Consider the following 25,169-nt stretch of genomic DNA (forward strand, 5'->3'; position numbering starts at 1 on the left):
CATTTTTGTATACATTTTTTAATATTTACTGATAAGGCACAAAAACTGATCATCTCAAATTATACTTAAGAATGACTGCAAATCCAGTTATAAAAATGATTTATTGAAAAGAATAATTTATCTGCCCTTTTTTAATTCTAATAATTGAATATAATTTTTATTGTTTCTTCTGTCAGTGGCAAAATCATAAAAATAAATCAGGAATTACCTTTAAAAAAGGAGATATACAAACAAATTGTGATATATACATATTGCAGATCTTACACTACCAAGATTGGGAGTTGTGGTGTAATGATAATTTAGCATATTTCCTTAAAACAGGTCCTGCTGACTTTAGCTAAAATAGACAAGGGAACATGCTTTTTGGAGTGTAGCCCCACTGTCTATATTACTCTTACAGTTTAAAAAAAAAAAAAACAAACCTATAACCTCTATGTTTTTCGTGTACAAAAAGTCTTTCTAGATGCCATCATTATTGGGTATAGAATTTTTGCCTGATATTTTATTTGAGTCATCAAATTTAATTCCATTCTTCTTCTATATAATGAGTAATGGCACTATAGTCTGCGAATTGGGTTCACCTCAAGGCACAAGGCTGCCTCTTCTAACTATGGTCAATTCTTACTGCTGACTTCAACTACTGTGGTTTAGGAGCAACATCCAGCTCAACTGCTATGGTTTGAAGTGTCCCCCTGAAATGCATGTGTTGGAAACATAATTCCCAATACAACAGTGTTAGGAGGTGAAGCCTAAAATGAGGTGATAAGGGAGGAATGAATGGATTAATCCCCTTATTGTGGAACTGGCTTCATTTTAAAAGGGGCAGCTCAGCTCCCTTTAAAATATGCTTTCTCACCCCAGGTCCCTTGCCACTCTACTTTTTGCCATTCTTAAACAATGCTAACCCCTTGATCTTGAACTGTGAGAAAATGAGTTTCTGTTCTTTATAAGTTATCTACTCTAAAGCATTCTTTTTTTTTTTTTTTTTTTTTGAGACAGAGTTTCGCTCTTGTTACCCAGGCTGGAGTGCAATGGCGCGATCTCGGCTCACCGCAACCTCCCCCTCCTGGGTTCAGGCAATTCTCCTGCCTCAGCCTCCTGAGTAGCTGAGATTACAGGCACGTGCCACCGTGCCCAGCTAATTTTTTGTATTTTTAGTAGAGACGGGGTTTCACCATGTTGACCAGGGTGGTCTCGATCTCTTGACCTCGTGATCCACCCGCCTCGGCCTCCCAAAGTGCTGGGATTACAGGCTTGAGCCACCTCGCCCGGCCTACTCTACAGCATTCTGTTATAGCAGTACAAAATGGGCTAAGACAAAAATGTTGTCTAATTTCATGGGAAAAGAGACTTGTTAGAAGTGTTTTTAGAAACTGATAAGAACTAGAAAATCATTTCCTGTGTAAGTAGGCATGTTTAATATTTACTAAAGAGCCTCAAAAACTGATCATCTCAAATTATGCTTAAGCATTACTATAAATCCAGTTATAAAAATGATTTATCCAAAAGGCCAACTTTACTTTCAAAATAAAAATTAGCGTGTCTCTTTATGTTTTTTTCTCTGCGAGAAGACATAGAGACCCTGGGTTTAGACACAAAATAACTTATCACTCACAATACACATAATACATCAGAGAGCACGAGCTTCACACCAGTATTCCTACCCCAAACCCATAGGGTGATGTGGGAGTGGGCTAAGGTGAATGCTACATACACAGTCATACGCAGCGGGTCTGCGTCACAGCAGAGAAATGCTGAGCTTAGGAAACACCCACTCTTAGACAGGGAGCACTAATGTCTGCAATGGGAGACATCATCTTTGTTGTCCTTATCAGAAAACCGAGCAGCCCTTTTCTCAGAGAAGGGCACAATCTCCATCCTTCAAGAATGTCTGCTATACAAACAGCATCAAAAAACACCGCATGTTCTCACTCATAGGCGAGTGTTGAACAATGAGAACACATGGACACAGGGAGGGGAGCACTACACACTGGGGTCCGTTGGGGGGAAATTGGGGAGGGATGGGGGTGAGGAGAGATAGCATGGGGAGAAATGACAGATACAGGTGAGGGGAAGGAAGGCAGCAAACCACACTGCCATGTGTGTACCTATGCAACAATCTTGCATGTTCTTCATATGTAGCCCCAAACCTAAAATGCAATTAAAAAAATAAAATAGTCTACAACAGTAACAGCAAAACTCTTAATGTCTTTGCTCAGAAGATATACAAAAACACAAGGGGCTCATGGAAAATTTTCTCTCAAGAAATGTTTATTCCTCATAAGAAAAATAGGCAATCTCACATTACCATGGGATTTAATCAAAGATGAGGATAAACATGTCTTTAAAGTCATCTTATGGCAATAAGAGAAGCCAAAATGAAGTTGACACTGTGGATCACAGAACACAGAGTTGGAAATGGTCTAAGTCCTTGCTTACATGGTTGAGTTGATGAATCTCCCAACTCTGAAGTCCACATTTCATATGGACTCCTACTACACAAATAGTGAATTTTGTATTATTCAAGACAGTTTGAATTTGTCATTTCAGAAGACACCTTCATAGATCGATTCTGACAGCTAAGTTTACTCCCTTTCTTCTAAGCTTCCTTCTCTAAGGATATCCCTATACCCACAACTAACACCTTAGGGATAGCTTTGAAAAAAATGGAGACATGATGGAACAATAATGTCATTTATTACTTCTTATGCATTATCGCCTTTTAAAATTTGAAATAAAAAGTTGGTAAAACAGATGTGTTGCAAACTTTCTAAAGCAATCAGTTTTCTTTGATAAATATTCACAGATTGAATAAAATAATTTTTAGAATATTCTTCTACAGACATATTGGTTGTCAAAAAGCAAAGCAAATGTGTACTTAATGCATACTGGGGCTCAAAGTACTAGGTTGTATAGCAAATCAGGTTTTCATCTATCAGTGAGAATCAATAAAATAGACCAGTCTTCTAGTGTGAATTCTTGGAAAGCTAGGTATCAACTTCCCAAAAGCCTTGAAAAAATACTTTATTTGAATTATATAATGTCCTACCTAATCTATTATAAAACACAATATTAAAAGTAAAGAGGCCTTATAATATATCTGGTTTTATAAAGTTTTGATGAGAGTATTTTTTTGAAAATATGATGTACGCATTTATGGTTTGTCACAATATATATTTTATATTTTAAAAATGTACATTTTAAAAGTGTACTTATATCAATCAACAGGTAATAAAGTTTTGTGGAACTTCCTTTGACTTAATTTTTACTCACCAATAAATGATCACTTTGGTCTACTGGTGGATATTCCCTCAGGAGGTGGAATATCCTGTCTATGCAGTCAGCCCTGTTTAGCACTTTTTTTTTATATTTCATAATTGAGAATTATTTAATTTATATATTTTGTTAATATTAATCAGTCCCTTGCAGATACATTAGAACAGAGTCTTTGGACTTCAATATCTGAGAGGTTTACTCTCTGTCTGAATTGTACCAAATTATAAGATTCCCATGTGGCTTTACTTGAAGCAGCTTACAAAGCTCTTTACCAAATTGTTCTGTACCTTACAGTTTTTAAAACTTCCCTAGCTCAAAAAATTCTGAGTCTATGTGATATAGTCATTCCCTAGACACATCTAATGAAAATACAACTCCATTTGTTTGTGTCCTCTCTTATTTCCTTGAGCAGTGGTTTGTTGTTCTCCTTAAAGGGGTCCTTTACATCCCCAGTAAGTTGTATTCCTAGGTATTTTATTCTCTTTGTAGCAATTGTGAATGGGATTTCACTCATGAGTTGGCTATTTGTCTATTATTGGTGTATAGGAATGCTTGTGATTTTGGCACATTTATTTTGTATCCTGAGACATTGCTGAAGTTGCTTATCAGCTTAAGGAGATTTTGAGCTGAGTTAATGGGGTTTTTTAAATATACAATCATGCTATCTGCAAACAGAGACGATTGACTTTCTCTTTTCCTATTTGAATAACCCTTATTTTCTTTCTCTTGCCTGATTACCCTGGCCAGAATTTTCAATACTATGTTGAATAGGAGTGGTGAGAGAAGGAATCTTTGTCTTGTGCTGATTTTCAAAGGTAATGCTTTCAGCTTTTGTCCATTCCGTATTACATTGGCTGTGGGTTTGTCTTAAATAGCTCTTATTTTTTTTGGGATACATTTCATCATAACCTACTTTATTGAGAATTTTAGCATTAAGGGCTGTTGAAGTTTTTTGAAGGCCTTCTCTGCATCTATTGAGATAATCATGTGGTTATTGTCTTTATTTCTGTTTATGTGATGGATTACATTTATAGATTTGTGGATGTTGAACCAGCCTTGCATCCCAAGTATGAAGCCAAGTTGATCATGGTGGATAAGTTTTTTTTATGTGCTGCTGGATTTGGTTTGCCAGTATTTTATTGAGGATTTTCACATGGATGTTCATTAGCAATTTTCTCTTTTTGTTGTGTGTCTGCCATGTTTTGGTATCAGGATGATGCTGCCCTCATAAAATGCATTATGGAGGAGTCTTTTTCATGGATATAAAGAATCAATACTGTAAAAATGGCCATACTGTCCAAAGTAATTTATAGATTTAATGTTATTCCCATCAAGCTATCATTGACTTCATAGAATTAGAAAAAAAAACTACCTTAAATTTCATGTGGAACCAAAAAAGCCTGTATAGCCAAGAAAATTCAAAGGAAAAAGAACAAAGCTAGAGGTATCACACTACCTGACTTCAAACTATATTATAAGGTTATAGTAACAAAAACAGTTTATTACTGATACCAAAACAGATATATAGGCCAATGGAACAGAACAGAGGCCTCAGAAATAATGCCATACATCTACAAACATCTGTTCTTTGACAAGCCTTACAAAAACAAGCAATGGGGAAAGGATTCCCTATTTAATAAATGGTGTTGGGAAAACTGCTACCACATGCAAATAACTGAAACTGGACCCCTTCCTTACACCTTATACAAAAATTAAAAATTAATGGATTAAAGACTTAAACATAAGACCTAAAACCATAACAACTCTGCAAGAAAACCTAGGCAATACCATTCAGAACACAGGCATGGGCAAAGACTTCATGATTAAAACACTAAAAGCAATGACAACAAAAGCCAAAATTGACAAATGGGATCTAATTAAACTAAAGAGCTTCTGCAAAGCAAAAGAAACTATCATCAAGTGAACAGGCAACCTACAGAATGGGAGAAAAATTTTGCACTCGTTCCATCTGACAAAGGGCTAATATCCAGAATCTACAAAGAACTTAAACAGATTTACAAGACAAAAACAAACAACCCTATCAAAAAGTGGGCAAAGGATATGAACAGATACTTTTCAAAAGAAAACATTTATGCAGCCAACAAACACATGAAGAAAAGTTCATCATCACTGATCATTGGAGAAATGCAAATCAAAATCACAATGAGATACCATCTTATGCCAGTTAGAATGGTGATCATTAAAAAGTCAGGTAACAACATATGCTGGAGAGGATGTGGAGAAATGGAACGCTTTTACACTGTTGGTGGGAGTGTAAACTAGTTCAACCATTGCGGAAGACAGTGTGGTGATTCCTCAAGGATCTAGAACCAGAAATACCATTTGGCCCAGTAATCCCATTACTGGCTCTATACCTAAAGGATTATAAATCATTCTACTATAAGGACACATGCACACACGTTTACAGCACTGTTCACAATAGCAAAGATGTGGAACTAACCCAAATGCCAATCAATGATAGACTGGATAAAGAAAATGTGGCTCATATACACCATGGAATATTATGAACCCATAAAAAGCATCAGTTCATTTCCTTTACAGAGACATGGATGAAACTGGAAACCATTATTCTTGGTAAACTGACACAGAAACAGAAAACCAAATACCACATGTTCTCACTCATAAGTGGGAGCTGAACAATGAGAATACATGGACACAGGGAAGGGAACATCGCACACCAGAGCCTGCCAGGGGATAGTGGGCTAGAAGAGGGATAGCATTAGGAGAAATACTTAATATAGATGATGGGTTGATGGGTGTAGCAAACCACCATGGCACGTGTATACCTATGTAACAAACTGCACGCTCTTCACATGTATCCCAGAACTTAAAGTATAATAATAATAATAAATAGAACTCACATAGCAAGTTGTTGAGTGCTTATGATAGATTTGTCAAGCACTGTTCAAAGAGCTATTATCTTTAATCCTTATAACAATTTTATGAGTTAAATCCTGCTTTTCTCATTAGCAGACGAGAAAACCAAGGCTTGGAGCCAAGTGCCACAGTGCTTGTAAGTCACAGTGCCAGGTTAAGTCTTTTTGCTTCAAAGCCCATTCACTTTCCATTACACCATGTAACATCTCAAAAGAGATCAGTTAAAAAAAAAATCAGCCTCAGGATTTTTTTAGTACTATTACATTCATTGGTATCATTGAATGACATATTCACAGTGACTTCAAAGGGCAACCCTGAAGAACATGCAAATGAACTATGAAAGTCATATGACAGAAGTAACGTTTTCTTCATGATTAGCATGCCTAATTCGTAGGTATATACATATACATGCTATTTACTATTAGTTTGATGTTATGTGAATATAAAAATATTTGTGTCTAGTTGAGAATATAAAATGATATCTATTTGTACTCTTTCTTTGTTCAACGGAGCTGGTAGACAAGATAAGTGAACAGTAATCAAATGTGTCATTCAACTAAGAAAGACAAGTAAATATTCTCATTCTGTTCAAATAATGTGCTGCCAGTGTCAAAGAATACACAGAAACAGCTGTGAGTTTTGGGGGAGATAAAATAATTTTGTAAAATATCTAGACAAATTCTTATAATGTTTCTCCAAAATAGGTTAAATTACTTTGTCTACTTGGAGGTAATATGTGTAGGTAATATCTATTCATTATCCAAGGAAAATTTTAAAGATGTTTCAATATGATTTTCTTTTATCATTACTCAATTATTCCACATATGACACTACACATTTCAGTAACTGAATTTTTATTAAATTTTAATTTCAAAGTGGCATATTTGCTTGAGAACTACCAAAGCAATATAAATAATGTTATATCCTATTAGACACAAAGCAAACTTCTCAGACCATGTGTGTATTGTGATTTTCATTTTTACAAATTCTCCTTCTATATGCTGACTACTTTCCTCTTGTTGTCTTTGGAATTATTCTCAAACAACAGAGGTGGGAATATAAAAGTTGAATTCCAACCTGGGGAGTCTGGATCATATGTTGATTCTAGAAGTTGCTAAATGATTGCACATAAGATTTTACCCAGAATTTTCAGCTTGAGATCAGAAATGGAAATGTATCATTAACTCATCAGTAGGGTATTAAAAATACATAAGAAAATATATAATTAATAAGCTGTATAGCTATTAAAACAAGATCAGACAGTAAAAGAAAGAAGAGATCCAACTAGGTTTCATAACAACATGAAAATGGCTACTTTTTTATTTCTTTAGAGACAGGATCTTTCTTTGTTGCCCAGGCCAGAGTGCCATCGTGCAATGATAGCTCACTGTAACCTCCTATTCCTGAACTCCAGTGATCCTCCCACCTCAGCCTGTACCACCATGCCAATCTAATTTTTGAGGTTTTGTTGAGGCAGAGTCTTACTATGTTTCCCAGTCTGATCTCAAACTCCCAACCTCAAGCAATTCTCCTGCCTTATCCTATAAAAGCACTGGGATAAAGCCTTGCCCCAAATGGCTACATTCTATTACCTGCTTTCCTCGTACAGTATTCAAAGTATTTACTTATTTTTCAAATAATCCATTTACTAAGTTCGCTGGTTATGTTTTTTCATTTCTAATTATTCAATGAATATGGTAAAAATACTCATATTTCTCCTTTCTAGTATGCTGCATATTCTATTAACTGATTTGAGTTTCATAGTTGCTATTTTTAAAAGTCAATCCATCATTTTTTCATATTGATTTTTATATCATCTTTAATTATTCAATTACATTGATCTTTATATCACCTGTAATTTTTTATCCTAAAGTATATATGTGAAAGAAACACACACAGAGAGGAAGAAAGTGAGATAAGAGAAAAGAGGACATAAAGTAAAAAGAGAATAAATTACAAAATTGTTTAAAACAACAGAAAATTACAAGATAGAAAATATATACAAGAGGCACAAAACAAAAAGTACCCATTTAAAATGTGTAACCATGGAAAAATATTTTGAAAAATGTTTGAAATGCATAAACACCTTCAATGAGTCTTTGCTGCACGTAGCATAATGCCAAAATTTTTAGCATTGTTAATGTCCTTCATGCCTAGCCACAAATTCTTCCCTAAAATCACTTATGGTTCAGCCAAACTGGAATACTTATAATCTGAACATAAAATTTATTTTTTAAAATGTTGGCTCATCACTCGTTTTGATCCTCTATGCTCTTTTCTCTTATCTCCGTCTCACAATCCCACAAATCCCTTATATGCTTCTTCAAATGCTAACCTCTCTATTAAAACATCTAGTTTGGGCCGGGCATGGTGGTTCATGCCTGTAATCCCAGCACTTTTTGGAGGCCGAGGCAAGTGGATCACCTGAGGTCAAGGGTTTGAGAACAGCCTGGTCAACATGGTGAAACCCCGTCTTTACTAAAAATACCAAAAAATTAGCCAGGTGTAGTGGTGCATGCCTGTGGTCCCAGCTACTTAAGAGGCTGAGGCAGGAGAATCACCTGAACCCCAGAGGCAGAGGTTGCAGCGAGCTGAGATTGCGCCACTGCACTCCAGCCTGGGTGACAGAGTGAGATTCCATCTCAAAATAAATACATAATGAACAAAAAAATCGAGTTTGTCTCTTTTCCTATTACTTTACACAAGGCCAGTTTGCATTCTCATAGGGCATATGCAGTGTGTGTTAAGTATATGCAAATATCTGTAGTGGGTGTTAAGTACTAACAAAATACATACAGTATTTCTGAACATACCAACTGTTGAATCTAAAGACATACAATATTTGGTTATGTGTCATCTAAATAGATATGCAATATTTGTGTACATATCATATATATACTGCATATATTTTGCATGTTGCTTATTTTTTGTACATATCATCTTTATCCAGGTATGTTTCCCAGTGTGCAAGAACTCTGTCTCCTTAGTCTAAGCCTTCCATAGAATATTCAAGGATCCATATATGTTTAGGAAACTTAGTTGCTTTATGAATATGCAATGTATATATATATATAAATTCCATCGAATAAAATATGACATAGTAGTGCTTTGAGTAATATCATATCTCTTTTTATCAATAGTTATCAAATTGGTAGCACTACCCTACAAATAAAGTTATTTTCCTATTATTCTATAGTTAATATATAGGATATATGTTATTCTAAATTTCACATCATGTAATTTTGGAAAGCGAAGGGTACCCAGTGAAGCCAGAATCATGCGGTGCACATCAAGGATTTTCACAACTACTAAAACAACAACAACAAAAAAGGGAAAAATGAAAAGAAAAAGATCTGTACGTCACGAAGGCAGGCCCATTTCAGTAAAGGACACCATTATACATAGATTGTTCAAAGAAGGAAATTGAAAGCAAACACTTCTCTTTTTTCTTCACCTCACATTTTCTGCATAGCATGGTACCTTCTGATTATTCTAAATCCAAATATGTCTGAGATCTGTCCACCTTTTTCCATCTCTACTGCTGCAATCAGAGTTCAAACTGCTATTCTTTCTCAGTGGATAACTCAGCACTCTCTTAGCTGATCTCAAGTGTCAGCTTGAAAAACTTTCAATCCATTTTCTATGCCTCAGCTAGACTGATCTTTTCAAAGCAAGGGTAAGAAAAGAACCAAGTTATTTTCCTGCTTAAAATCCTTCAATGACCCTCTTGAAATAAAATTCAAATAAAGACAATTTGTACTTCTTTACAAATAAAACCCATATACAGATCTAAATAAAATCCAAATACAACATGTACACAAATACTGCATATATTTTGTAAATACTTAACACGTACTGGAGATATTTGCACATACTTAACATGCTGGATGAGAACTTGACCTCCAATTAACACTTTGCATTATTTTCCCAGAAATCAAATACAAATTATACTATTAAACAATGTCAATGTTCAACATTGCTTATTAAAAACAGCATTTAAAAAGACTGCAGATTAGTAAATTGCATTTAGACTCAGGAGGATCTGCAAATGGATAGTCAGATGGGTCAGTCAGTCAAATGGGCCTGACCTGAACGGGGCTGGTGGCTTTTGTAACTCTGCATGTTCTTTGTGGAGATGTTGAATACAAGATGTGTTTGCTTGCTCTGCTGTAAGAGACCTACTACAATTTATTTTCTCCCAGCTCTGGAGGCCGGAAGTCTGAGATCATAATGTTGAAAAGGTTGTTTCTTCTTGAAGCCTCTGTCCTTGGTATCTACATAGCTGTCTTCTCCTCCTTATGTTTGTTTTCATGTGGTCTGTGTGTGTTTGTGTGTGTGTGTGTGTGTGTCCTAATCTCCTCTAAAAATTCTGGTCATATTGAATTAGGGTCCATCCATATGACCTCAACCTTAAGTACTCTTTAAAGGGTATATCTATACATACAATCACATTCTGGGGTACTGGGGATTCAGAGATCTTTAACAAATGAGTTTTGGGGATGCAGTTATGCTCATAAAACTAGACCTACAGGCTGCTTCATGATGTGAGGCTTCTAAGCCAGCATATCTGACAGTACACAGTGATGGTGTTTCTTCTGAGCTGTGCTACATGATGGCTACAAAACTTTTGGGGATGAGCAGGAACTTCCAATACTGCCCGGTTCAGAAGCTTCATTTCCTGTCCTACAACTTTTTTGTTTGAGACAGTCTCACTTTGACACACAGGCTGGAGTGCATTGGTGTAACCTAGGCTCACTGCAACCTCTGCCTTTCAGGCTTAAGTGATCTTCTCAGCTCCCCACATAGCTGGGACCACAACTCTGGCTAATTTTTTTTTTTTTTTTGTATTTTTGATAGATATTTTGAAGTTTTACCATGTTGCTCAGGTTGCTCTTGAACTCCTGAGCTCTACCGATCCCCCTGCCTCAGCCTCCTAAAGTGCTGGCATTATAGGCATTAGCCTCAGCAGTCAGCCTCCCACCCTGCCTCTTTTGAGTTGACTGGTGCATAGCAGTGTTGTTCATGAAATACCTTCAATTAGAACTACATCCAGAATGTAAAAAGAGGTAAAACAGATTAAAAAAAAAAAAAAAGAAACCCATTCAAAAGTCAGTGAAGGACATGAACAGACACTTTTGAAAAGAAGATGTATAAGAGGCCAACAAACATATGAAAAAATGCTCATCATCACTGGTCATTAGAGAAATGCAAATCAAAACCACATTGAGATACCATCTCAAGCCAGTTAGAATGGCGATCAATAAAAAGTCTGGAGACAACAGATGCTGGAGAGGATGTGGAGAAATAACACTTTCACACTGTTGGTGGGACTGTAAATTAGTTCGACCATTGTGGAAGACAGTGTGGCAATTCCTCAAGGACTTAGAAATAGAAATTCCATTTGATCCAGCAATCCCATTACTGGGTATATACTCAAAGGATTATCAATTATGCTATTATAAAGACACATGCACACATATGTTCACTGAGGCACTGTTTACAATAGCAAAGACCTGGAATGAACCCAAATGCCCATCGATGATAGACTGGACAAGGAAAATATGGCACATATACACCATGGAATATTATGCAGCCATAAAAATGATGAGTTGTGCCCTTTGAAGTGACATGGATGAATCTGGAAATCATCATTGTCAGCAAATTGACAAAAGAACAGAAAATCAAACTCTGCATGTTCTCACTCATAGGCGGGTGTTGAACAGTGAGAACACATGGACACAGGGAGGGGAGCATCACACACTGGGGTCTGTGTGGGGGAAATGGGGGAGGAACAGCAGGGAGGTTGGGGAGGAATAACACGGGGAGAAATGCCAGATATAGGTGACAGGGGGATGGAGGCAGCAAACCAGATTGCCACGTATGTACCTATGCAACAATCCTGCCTGTTCTACACATGTACCCCAGAACCTAAAGTGCAATATGTCTAATAAGTAAATAAAAGAACTATTACATTCTTCAAGTCATTAAGAGGAATTGAATAACCTACATGTACTTATACATTAGCCTTCCTGAAAACATTCTCCCTCCCAGTTTGTCACATGAAATTACATTTTTTTAATTCCTGCAATAGTCACTAAAAAGTGGCTACAATTTTATGTAATTCATATTCCCATTAGGATATTATAGGTTCTTAAGCAGAATGTAAAAAAAAAAAATCATCCATGTGAACATTCAGTCATAACCCACACTTTGAAAATTTGAGGTTATGCTTCTTCCGTGAGATTTTTACCTCTGAAAACGCTGAAGTCCTGATTTGAACAGGACTTCAGATATTTATGGCAACAGCATATTTTGGCTATGAGTTTTTGTTGTTGTCATTTCCTTTAGTTAATGTATCTTTACCACATACACACCAAATTAATTGTTTTATGTCTTAATAAATGAGGAGAGAGAAACTGAGGCAAGGCCTACTACTACTGTGTTGTTGCTTTTCCTAACTGGATGATTAAAAAAAGAAATGAATCTGAAGAATAAAGGAGTAGAGAAGCTATTTAATAATCACCATGCACTTATATAAAATATCGTTTAATTGGTAGCCAGAGATGCCTCATTCCCAGTGCATGTACTAGTCAATTTTGATACTGCTATAGACAATTCCCAGCAAGGAGTGGTGGCTCATGCCTTTAATCCCAGCACTCTGGGAGGCTTAGGTGGACAGATCATTTGTAGTCAGGAGCTCATGATCAGCCTGGCCAACATGGTGCAATTCTGTCTGTACAAAAATAGAAAAATTAGCTGGGCTTGGTGGTGTGCCAGTAGTCCTAGCTACTCTGGAGGTTGAAGCACCAGAATTGCTTAAACCCAGGAGGCAGAGGTTGCAGTAGGTGGAGATCACTCCACTGCACTCTAGCCTGGTTGACAGAGCAAGACTCTGACACAAAAACACAAAAATCAAACAAAACAAAGAACAGAAACTTGCAGGGACTGGGTAATTTATAAAGCAAAGAAGTTTAACTGACTCACAGTTCCATACAGCTGGGGAAGCCTCAGAAAATTTACAGTCGCAACAAAAGTTGAACGGGAGACAGGCAACACCTTCACAAGGTGGCAGGAGAGAAAATGATCAAAGGAGCCATGGTCAAACACTTATAAAGCCATCAGATATCACGAAAACTCATTCACTATCATGAGAACAGCGTGGGGGAAAATGCCCCATGATCTAATTACCTCCATCTGGTCTTTCCCTTGACACGTGGGGATTATTATAATTCAAGATGAGATTTTGGGTGGGGAAACAGCCAAACCATGTCAGTGTGTGTTAGGAAGACAGAGTAACTAGAGAGGTTTGAATTCAGGAATGGGAGCTGCCAACTTAGGCAGTGGATTGTGGCAGAAGTGGTGCTGATAATGAAGGCTGAATTCCCGGGTTCCAAATCCTGCTTCGTCATTCACAATAATGTGATATTGGTTGAGGTACTTATCAGCTCTAACTATCAGTTTCCTTTTCTGTCAACTGAAGAGACTAGAATAAAAAGTTGCTATGATAACAAAATAATGTAATACCTGCAAAGCAGATCCTCAGACTCCTAAATATAGTCATTATTCTTACCACCACTTCTGAAATTAAACCCCGAAAGAGCTTGTGATTATTATCAGAGAGGGTTTTGTAGTATAAAACTACATGCTCTGTGTTCTGGTGTCTCCTAAATTAATGGACATTTCTCTTTCACAAATCAATTGCCCTTCCTAGTCCCAATATTTAGCCATATCACAATAACCAAAATCTTAGTTGGATTTGGTGATGAGATTGCCATATGAGCTGTGTATGTATTAGTCAAAATGACTAATATCTGCCTAGGTATCTTTCTGTCTTAAAATATTATCAAGCTCTTTGAACGAAACACCAAAAAGTAAAACCTAAGGCTCTGTTCCATCTTCCAACATCAAACACAAAGTATTTTTTTTAAAAAGGGATGTCAGAGTTATTGCAATATATCCAAAAAAGTGTCAAACTGTATCACTATGACATTTATTTTTATATAATTGAAGCATCTTAGTCAAAAGATTAGGCTTCTATCATTAACCACAGATTATAGAAATGAAAGAGACCTTAGAAGTTGCCTAAAATAACTTTTCAGCTGTGGCAGGAATCTGTTTAAACACCACAAATAGGTGAAGCCCCTGGTTGAATATCCCTGGTAACAGTCCTCTTCCTCCAGCTAACTTTAGACTAAAGTTCTTGGACTGGGTGATTATTTTCTTATGACAAATCCCAGTTACTTGTGTCTTTTGAAACCACTCTCACTGTTTACTTCTTTAGTCCTAATGACAAGTCAACTACTTCCCATTTACTTACCCTCCCAGTATTAGGTTAAAGCTGGGCTAGGAATAACATACCAAAATAACACTGACACAATTCCCAAACATTTACTGACTTCAGAACATTTTCACTGATTTCTAAAGTTTATAGATGCCATTCTATTTGCTAAGTTGTTATCGTCAAGGAATATTTCAAAAGAGATTTCTTCCCTTCATAGTGTTTTGGGATATGAAATACTATCATATCCTCAGTACAAAAGTGCAGTTTTACACATGTTTAAAGACATCACAAATGTTACATGACATCTAAAATATTTGTAAGCATAACTAGGTTTACCGTTGTTGCAGCTGATATGTTTCTTTTTATGGTTTGACCTGTAACTAACAAGGTAAAAGATAAGAGGCACCCTCATCTTCTTAACCATCACCACTGTCATTACCATCATCACCATCTTCATCAACATTGCCGTCACCAATGACACTATTGTTACCACCACCACCATCACCATCATCATCATCTACACATGGATACTTAGTCTCAAGTGTCTGTATGCCAATCTATATGCAAAAGAAATGGCTAAATAATTTTTAACAACTTTAGCAAGACCATCTTGATGTTTGGAACTTTTAGTCTTTTTATACATCTTCAAATGGTACCTGGAATCTTTTCATGGATTTCACCAAATTGAAAATAAGGCTCAGAGGCTTAAAACTAATTAGGGTTGGCTTGTATATTGCAGATACTTTCCAGACGGTTGCTAACAGAGTTCTCATCAAATGTGAAAAACTGTATTTCAGGAAGTAGAAGGAGGTAGTTACTGGAAAAGTACCAATAAAACAGAATCATTGGATTTGGCCTCAAAAATGTTTCTTATTTCATATAATATGTCATGACAGCAATTTGTAAAATTTACTAAGAATAAATATGTTTTGTTTCATTTACAGGCCACATATGGTCATAAATAGTTATTTCTACATTTGATAATTTTATTTCCAAACTGAATTCTTCATATTTACATGAATTTTATCACAGATTTTATAATGACTCCTTAAAATGATTCCTTTTTTCTAAGCAGGTAAGCAAAAACTTTCACTAAATTCTGTTTTAACAAGACATCTTTTGTCTGGAGTGTGCCATACATGACAATATTTTTGCCCATATGTATAGCATCTTCTAAATTGTTATTTATGCCTTTGGTACTCAGAAGTCTTGTGGGCCTGGTTAAAGTTCATTCAAGACCACCAAGAGCTAATGGGTCTCAGTACCTAAAAATAGTGGTTCTTAATCAATTCTGCACATAGAATCAACTAAGAAGATCTTTAAAAATATTATTGCACTACTCTCCCATATTCTGATTTAATATATGTGGAATGGGAACTATGTACTATGAGGATTTAAAAGTTTGTCAGATAATTATACAGCCAGAATTGAGAACAACTTATGTAATCCTTAGAAGATTAACTTTAGAGACAAGAAAAATGAGGCACAATGAGATGGAATATCTTTCCAGAACACAAACTTTTGGTAGAGCCATGTCTGGAACCCAAGAGTTCTGATTCCTATTCCAATGCTTAGTTCATAATGGCATGTCCCCTTCTCTAACATGGTAAAGTAGATACAGAGATCCAATGTACTACAATCAAACATCCAAAAAACCATGATAGAGGCATGAATTTCATTAACTGAAGTAATTCACCTTATTTGTATTCAAATGTAAAAAAAAATAATGCAGATAATGTACACATTCAGTAAATGTGAGTATGTTTGAAATAACACACCATCTTGGAGACAAAGACATAAACAAGAAATTGGTTTTTAAAATCTTTTTTTAAAAAAGCTCAGATTTCAGGGAAGATCAACATCAATACTTGATTCATAGGATACAATAAAAACACTAGTAGGAAGGTGAATCTGATTTTATCAAAATAGATGAATACTGACTTTAAAAATTATTGACTAAGACCTTTATTTCAGATCAGATTATTTGACTTATTCTTCTTATGTGTCTGGTTACCAAGCTTTAATTGCTAGGAGAATATTATTTATTAATGGGAGAATATTATTTAATAATATCATATATAATTTTTAAAGGTCATTTTCACCTTTTACCACAATCCTCTATTTTCATGCTCAAGCCATATTATGAACTCATAGTGTTTGTATTTATAAGGAAAGTGCATTTTGGATCTTTTATGATAACATGGACTATTTGATTTTGTTTATTTTATTCTAGTTTGTGAATGTTTAACAGAATTTATTGCTTTTTTAATGCAGTGGGTTCTTATTTGTATAGATGCTATTTTGTTTTTACTTTTCTCTGAAGCTTTATGTTGTTATTGGATCCCACTGATTTACCTGCTGTTGTATGTGACATACCATCACTACCATGAAGCAGCATGTGCTCATTAGCAATAAGAAAACTAGTGGAATATGTCTGTGTTAGCACTATTTTTTTTGTAATGATTTATTTTCTCAAGGGATTAAAAATAATTGTATCATTAGGAGATGACGTGTGTGCCCATGGATGTTTCAGTTTTTTCTTTTAGACATGAGTATCACAATTAATAGCCTTGAAATACCTTCAGGCACCAGGATTCCAATTCTCATTCATAATATACATCTAATAAAACAGTGAAACAGTACTGCTATTCTATACTTAAATTACATTTGTAAAGGAAAATATATTCACATTTTTAACGTGTTATATGGGTCATTCTCTCATTCCGAAAATTACATAGTAAGTGATTCAATTTGTTTCTCTCCCAAAGACACTGAGAAGTCTTCTGAGAACAGCTATGATGTGGTGGGAAAAGGAGCGGAGTTGGAATTAAAATAAAATATCTGGTTTCTGCTTCTAGTCTACTTCTTATTAATTGTGTGGCAACAGACAATTAACTTTCTACTTCTCTGAGCTTCAGTTTCCACTTTCATAAAGTTTTAAGAGCTATTCCTTGATGATAGATTTATCTATCATCTCATAATATCATAATTGGTTGCTGGGGGAATTAACTGAGAGAAAGTATATAAAATATACATTGGCCAGTACAATCCAATACAAATTAAGCATAAAATAAAGATGGCACAATCAGTGAAGAGATGATCAAAGGTTACGGAAAATTTAGAAACACAAATCATTCTCTTTGGAATTCTTTTGGGTAGCAAGAGCTACAGACTCTAACCAGGTTGATAAGGTGAGCACCTGAACATTAATGAACTCTCTAGATGAAGCTCAATATAAGTCATGTTCCTTGATGACCTATCCATATGAACTAGAGCATATATATTTCATCTTTTCCTGAAAGATGCCTTCTGGAAAAGCCTAACTAATAATAGTAGCTAACATTTGCATAACACTCTGCAGTTTACAGAACAATTATGTAGTAATTATGAGAAGAATAAGAACTCAATAATTTGGAAACCTATAAATATTCCTAGCCATTTCTCCAAGTATTTGAATGGCATTTAATTGTTGGAACATGTAACTGAAAACAGAGATGCCCATCTCATCTATTTTACAGGGTACTGTGGATCAAATGAGGAAAAGTCTATTATTAGTAAAGAAATAGGGTAAGGTAATGCTCCAAATTTGTATTCAGTTTTAGCTTTTGGTAGTAAACTTGAAAAGGTAACTAATAAGGTATATTAAAATCTTTATTATAAAGCATAATTTTCAATTTCAGAAGATTTTTCCTTTCAGGATTATGAATACTTTAAGAAAATCCATAAAATACATTCTAATAAAAATTTACCATTATTTCTACTTAAGTATGACTATATCTAACTGAGATTTGGTCCTATAAATATGTTTATTAAATATATGAGCAAGTAATTTGAGAGACGAGAAAATCTAAATAGTGGATTACCCCATTAACTTTATTTTTACCATTCATCATACCTCATAGCTCCAGGTGGTCTATTTTTTGTTTGAAACAGAAATTCAAAAGGAATGAATATGAGTAAAAATATTTTTATACTTCTCAAGAGTAGTCCCATTTGAAAAGTTACTCCTTGGCCATATGTTCATCATCTTGTTTTATGCTCCAGATAATCAACTCTCTGTTGATCCTTCATTATCATGAGATCTTCTCCTAAACTTCCTTTCCCTGAAGTTCCTTATGCTTTGTAAAGTTAAATTCCCTAAGCAATTTCAGTGAGTTAAATTTTCTCTAATAATTAATATGACTAGATCAGGTAGACATATGTTATTTTTGTAACTGAAAAAATTGACTCATATATTTTCTAATTTATACCCTGTTTTTAAATAGATATGTGCACCTGTGTGCATTTTTAAATAGATACATGTACCTGTGTCTGTGTGTGTGTGTGTGTGTGTGTGCCTGTATGTTGTTTGCCATTAACTAAAGATCTTTGGAATTTTTTGAAATGAGCAATTTCCACTGAGGCTTACATTTCTGAATTTATAGCTACAGATGGCTTTCAACAGATGCTTGTTAACCTGGAAGATTCTGCTTGATTGGTTTTTAAAGTTTAATATAAAGAAACCTTTTCTTTCTGTGAACTTTACATAATAAACACATGTGTATGCTTCCTAGAAATATACAAGCATATACAAATATATTAAAGTACTGAAGACTTGTAGGGAAATAAGAAACTTTAGGTTACTTCAAAGAACCATTTCTGAGAAAAGAAACTATAATTCAAGCTTTGTTGAGGGCCATTTGCTTGTTTTCTTAGAGCCTTATCTAACATAGATTACTTTTATTTACCTACTATCTACACAGTAGGATGAAAGTAAACTTTGATTTACAGATTTATCTATGTTTATGCAGTATATCATAAAAATAATGAAAGGAATCACAAAATAATAAACCACATTGCTATGTATACCTAGAATGAGGCATTCAGAATATGAAAATCTAGTAAATGTTAATTGACTTTGTTGCACTTAAGAGAGTAGAGAGTAATTTCTAAAAAGTTAAGAAATTCTGAGAAACTTTTTAAATAATTATATAAAGTTATAAACTCATTTGAATAGATCCAAATAAATAATCCTGAAATTCATGTGAAATCTACAATGTTAGTAAAGCCAGAACTGTGCATATAGTTCACCAGGGCAAGGTGGGAAATGTAGCTAAAAGTTTCACCAGGATAGTTTCACTAGAAGTGATTTATCTGGCTCTGTGCTGCCAGACATGTCTTCTAAATGGCATGACTACTTTATTCTCGATGGTCAGCTATCCCAGTATTACACAAAATATGGTGTTCAACATTGATTATCTTTAATGTGTTCCTCTACGTAGAGTTTTGTCTAGAGCCAGCAGAATTTAAATACGATCATGCTTAATTACTCAGCATATCTTAAAAATCTATACTTGACATCTCAATATTTACTAATTATTTTTGAAGGATTATGTCAGAAGTATGAAAATCTGATGTACTTGATTACTTGTTAGCCACTGCTTTTAAACATTTTAAATGAAAAGAAAAACAGCCAGAAAACATATTCAAATGAGAATGTTTATAAGATCTTTTTAAACTAATCTTTCTGCCTTCTGATCTTGTTTGAAGCTTGATGTTTTTTTCTCTCTTTCTGCAGCTATTTTTCTTTTTTTCCTAGTGAATGACCATATTTGGAGGTTTCCTTGTGAGCCCTTTAGACAACTGACATTCCCTTATTTTATGAATGAGTGAATAAATAAATAAATGCCCTCTTTTTTATTCTTTAATAATTGTTTCAGAAATGCACCAGGAAGCAATGCTACTCGAATGCCCTCCTTATATTAATGCTTTAGAAGTTTCTGGCATCCTATGACGATCTGTAGATCTGCCTTCACCCCATCACTACTAATCTCATAGATAATATCGATTTCCTTTTGGGCAATCAGTCTAATCACTTGGTTCTTCACTTTTGTCATCCTCTTATCAGAAGCAATCCTCTCCCATTCTGTCACTTCCTTCCATACCCAGAGTGGCATGCTAGACATTATGAAGAGGATTAGAAAAATTAATAAATGGTCATACATATGTACATATACCTATTACAGGGATATATTAATTTATATAATATAAATACATTTAACGATAAATAGATATGTCTACATATACATATATATATATAAACAGAGGACACATAAATTCAATGAGAACAAAGGTAGGGAAGTTAGAACCAAGATCTTAGAAGAGTCATATATAATAGATATTGAGGGAAACCAAGAGCACATGTTAACTAGTAAAAGTAGACAGGTAATGTAGGATGCCCCACAGAAGCTGGTAGTCTTCAGTTTAAAGAATAGCTGGGGAACTCCACAAATTCTAACACCACTCTCTGATCAGAGTATAATATACTTTACCGCAAAACATTATTTTAAAATTAGTAGGTAGAGTAACAATTATGTTCATATTTTCTCCCAAAAATGGTATACCTTTGTTATGGTGCAGGACTTCACTGAAGCTCACTGAAGCTGTTATCCCTAATGCCCATGGACCAACTTAATCAAGTTCTACCGTTAACCACTTATCTATTATATTAACCCTAGAATTCTTCATGAGTTTTCTTGCATTCACAAATATTTACGTACTATTTTTCCTAGAACATCTTTGCCTCACTCTTTACTGACCTGTCATCACAAGTGCTACACAAATTCAAACACAGCACTATGATCCTATTCTGGTATCCTTCAGACTTGCTTGCTAAACAATCACATTTATCTATTATTATTATTATTATTATTATTATTATTATTTTGAGACAAAATTTCAGTTTTGTTGCCCAGGCTGGAGTGCAATGGCACAATCTCTGGTCACCGCAACCTCTACCTCCTGGGTTCAAGCGATTCTCCTGTCTCAGCCTTCCAACTAGCTGGCATTACAGGCATGTGCCACCACGCCTGGCTAATTTTGTATTTTTAGTAGAGACAGGGCTTCCCCAGGTTGGTCAGTTTGGTCTCGAACTCCCAATCTTAGGTGATTTGCCCATCTTGGCCTTCCAAAGTGTTGGGATTATAGGCATGAGCCACCGCATCCAGGCTTGTCTTTAAACTGAGGGCTACCAGCTTCTGTGGGGCATCCTACATTGCCTGCCTGTGTTACCTATTTTACCAGGTAACATGTGTTCTTAGCTTCCCTCAATACCTATTATATACTTTTCTTGACTCTTCTAAGATCTTGGATTTAAGCTCCCAACATTAATTCCCATTGAATCATGTTGCTTCATTCCATCAGCACAGAAGTCTTTCCTTGTACTGCCAATGAGTATTCATCACCAACCACTGCTTATAAGTGCCCTCTCTTTCTTTCTTCCACTAAAACAAAGACTAAATATCCTTCTTTAATATTTTCCAAAATATATTTTAATTTTGGAAAAACCATGCTAAAATTTCAGAGATGAAGAGTCATGATTCTTGCAACCTAATTCCAAGTGGATTAAGAAGAAATATACATAAAGGTATTCATATACGTGTGCATCTATATAAATCAAATGTGGCAAAATGCTAGTTGGTAAATATCTATGGTGGTTATATAAGAGACCATTGCTCTATTTTTCATCTATCCTCAATTTCAAGAATTTCAAAATAAACATAAAAAAAAACAGAAGAAGCCTCCTTCTTTGTGACAAAAGCCTGGCTCTTCATATTGTCTCTAAATCTTCCTTTATCAAATATTCAAGGATGTCCCTCAATTGATTATTACACCTTTCATCTGCATTTAAACACACCTCTCAATACTAGATCCTTACCCTCAATGTTCAAATATGCATTAAGGCATTCAATATATATAGATGAAGTCAAATATATCTATATATATATATATATCTCTCTATATAATCTCCAATACTCTGGACAAGCTCTAAAACTTTTTAAAATACCACTCCCCAGCCTATGTACCCTCTGTTTCTTTATATATATGCATATATAGGTATACCTATGTATGACTATAAATGTATTCATATTATATAAATTTATCTAGAACCATAACAGATATATATACACACATATATATGATCTTGGTAGTTTTTCTAATACTCTTGAGGATAACATGTCTCTTAGCAGCAACAGTTGCTAACACCACCAATTTTCTTTTCCATTCTCTTAGTTTTTTTCCAATACAACAAAACTTTTCTTGCTACATTGCATTTCAGAGTTACCTACAGTTACCAGTAAACATGTGCTGTTAGTTTCCTTCAATATCTATTATACATGTTTATTCAATCTTCTAAGATCTTCTAAGACCCACAATCAGCAATGTAGTAAACTTTTATGTGACTCCACAGCTGCATTCAATGCAATGGATGTGTTGAAGCCTGTTTTTGCTCCTGGGCTCTGTGCTATCGCTCTCTGCTATTTTTTTTTCTTTCAGTCCTTTTAGATTATAACTTTTCAGCCTTTCTCTTGATTTTCTTTTGGCTTACTACTGTATGATAGGTACTTTCATTCATGCCCATAACTTGGAATTTCATGCAGGAGTTAACAACATCCATTCTAATATGCCTAGTGAAAGCCCTCTCCCAAAGCCTAGACACACACACACACCTGCTTATAGATGTATCTTTTTTTTCTTCTTGAGATGGAGTCTCCCTCTTGTCACCCAGGTTAGAGTGCAGTGGCACAACCTTGGCTCACTGGAACCTCTGTCTCTTGGGTTCAAGCAATTCTTCCCCCTCAGCCTCCCTAGTAGCTGGGATTACAGGCACCCATCACCATACTTGACTAATATTTTGTAGTTTTAGTAGAGCGAGGGTTTCTCCATGTTGGCCAGTCTGCTCTGCTCTTGAACTCCTGACCTCAGGTGATCCACCCACCGTGGCCTCCCAAAGTGCTGGGATTACAGGCATAAGCCACGGCACCTGGCCTGATGCATCTTTGAGCACATCTCACACACATCTCCATTAAGAGAACATCTGTTATCCAAATCATCCCCTTTTTCAGTAAATCATTTCTCCTTAAGTGATACCTTTACTCATCCAGCTGCTAGTAATTCACATGGGGGCATCTACCATGACAACTCCAGTCCATCTCAAAGTCAATGGAGTTCATTTCTAATACCTGTCCATCACTCTTGCCAACTTCTTAGACAAATCACCGTCATTTCTCACCTGTACTACTGCAAAATCTCTTCACTGTCTCCTTGCATCCTTCTTTCCTTCCTCCAATCCACTTTCCACATAAAAGCCAGTGAGATTTTATTTCAAAGCATGTATGATTATATTACTTCCTCCCTACCAGCCTTCACTGTCTGGCTTTTAATTTTAGGGTAAAATCTAAAGTTCTTAACAGGTACTACATGATCTGGAGTGATTTGACCTTGCCTAACAAAACTCCAGCCTTGTTCATTATGCTCCAGGCACTGAAGCTTCCTTTAAGTTCCTGCAGTATGGGAAAGTTTTTGACTTAAAGGTCATAACAGGCTGTTCCCTCTTTTTAGAACATTCTCCTCTCTATGCTTGACTCCTACTCATGCTTAAAATGTCAGCTGAAGCATCACATCCTCAGAGAAGACTACCTTGATCATTCATCATAAATGAAACTTTTCTAGTAACATGCTCCGAGCATATTTCCTTTTAAAGCTTCTAACACATCTTTGTAATTGTGTGTTTATTTGTATGATTATTTCTTTAATGTGTGCCTTTTTACACATCTGCATGTCCTCACAGGGCTTGGACAATAACTGGTTTTCTCACCATTAACCTAGATCCAGCAGGTACCAAGGAGCATCTCATACATTGTACCAGTTGTTCAGTGAAAAGAGTATCTCTTCAAGAGGGTGAATGATGGTTGAATTCCAGCATATGCACTGCTTGCAAGCACTGCTTCCCAGTGTGGGACTGTGTCTTCCTGGAGCTGCACCTTAATCTAGCTTCCACAAAGACACCACAGGGACAAAAGCTGGCCCTGATAGGTATTCAGTGGTGGATAAAATAAAGAATGAACTTGTATGGCAGTTTCCAAAAATAATTGCTTTCTGAACTAAACCAGATGATAAGAATCTTTGTTTGTTTTAAACAACTACACAAATAGTTTACCGAAGGTGATCAAATAATTTCAGTTGCATTTATATTGTCATTCTCATTCTAGAAAGTTTTTCTTAATTGTAGAATTTTTTAGTATATAAAGCTAAATTCTTTGCCTGACTTAGAGATAATTCTATGTTTCATAGCCTTTGCACAGAAAAAAATTCCATTGAAAAAAACTGCTCATAAAATAGTTAATTGCCCATTTGACACATTACCCCATCTACTCAAGTTATCTACTTGGCACCAATTAGACTTCATAAATTCCATTATATAAATAGACTCTGTTTAACTTTGCCACTTGGTCTGGGCATCTGTCTCATAAAATTCTGTTCGTGATCATGAGACTAAGAGAAAGTCTCTGTTGGATCAGTGACTGTAAATTAAAAATACAGCTCATAATATATTGCTCACTACTAGATTGGCTACACTATTATATTTAAATAAAAGTACAGTAAAACATCATCACTTAATATACCCTAAAGCTACAGTTTCATATGGAAAAGTCAGGGGAAAGTTTGCTAGTATTTTTTTTTAATGTGAATAAAATCTGAGTATCCAGGGGAAAATTATGTACTGCAGGAAAGGAATTTAGCAAAAAGAGAAGGGGATTACATTTGCTTAACTTATACTTCAAAACCTCGAATTCTTATAGAAATGTATTGAAAACAATTTTCATAACACAAAAGCAAGCCTAATTGGGGATTTATGGGGCCTAGATCTTTATTTTACAATCATAACTTGAGG

General features: G+C 35.3%; 1 protein-coding gene across 1 annotated transcript in view; it reads right to left on the reverse strand.

Annotated features, from left to right (window-relative positions):
* GALNTL6 (polypeptide N-acetylgalactosaminyltransferase like 6) overlaps nt 1-25,169 on the reverse strand; it is a 1,203,768-nt gene that overhangs the window by 820,402 nt on the left and 358,197 nt on the right. The gene's annotated exons all lie outside the window — the stretch shown is intronic.

This window comes from Saimiri boliviensis, chromosome 3 (genome assembly GCF_048565385.1).
Source record: "Saimiri boliviensis isolate mSaiBol1 chromosome 3, mSaiBol1.pri, whole genome shotgun sequence".
Classification (NCBI taxonomy): domain Eukaryota; kingdom Metazoa; phylum Chordata; class Mammalia; order Primates; family Cebidae; genus Saimiri; species Saimiri boliviensis.